The following is a 701-nucleotide window of genomic DNA, read 5'->3' on the forward strand; positions in this document are numbered from 1 at the left end:
AGCGGCAGAGAGTCAGGAGGGTTGCAGGTCAGCGGCCACCAACCTTTCCGGCTTTCCGGACCGGCAGAGGGGAGGGTGGAAGGCTCCGCACACACAAATGGAGTTCTGCCCTTGTGCCCCCCCTGCCCGCTGTGTGTGCAAGGGGAGCCATGCAGACGTGCCCATACTTGCCTGCCGCTTCTGCCACCCGGTTCTGAATGGGCCAGGGCTTGGCAGTGGGGCACAGCCAGGGGTTGGGAGCCTTGTTGTGTGTTCCCCTTCCAAGAACCAGAGACGACCCTGTGAGACCCCTGGAAGACTCAGGAAACATCAATCAAGGGGAATATTTGTAAGCTCAGGGATGAAATGGGGGGTCCTTGGGGGTCTCTGAGCTGGGCGGCTCTCTTGCAGGCGTTTCAGGACCCAACGAGGGGAACTTCACTCAGGGAACTGGAAGGGGTGGGCAGTTTGCAGGAGTGGGAGGAGGAGGAGGAGGAGGAAGACGAAGACTATGGAGCTCTTGATGCTTCGTTGTTTCTTGCAGATGTTTCACGACCCAGCTAGGTATCATCATCAGTGGTGTAGAAGGGAGTGGGGTTTGCAGAGGAAGAGGAGGAGGACTGTGGGGCCCCAGGTGCTCGCTGAGCTTGCTTGTTTCCTTGCAGACGTTTCACGACCCAGCTAGGTAACGCCATCAGTGCTACGGTGTGATTTGCTGAGAG

This window comes from Thamnophis elegans, chromosome 8 (genome assembly GCF_009769535.1).
Source record: "Thamnophis elegans isolate rThaEle1 chromosome 8, rThaEle1.pri, whole genome shotgun sequence".
NCBI classification, from domain to species: Eukaryota; Metazoa; Chordata; class Lepidosauria; order Squamata; family Colubridae; genus Thamnophis; species Thamnophis elegans.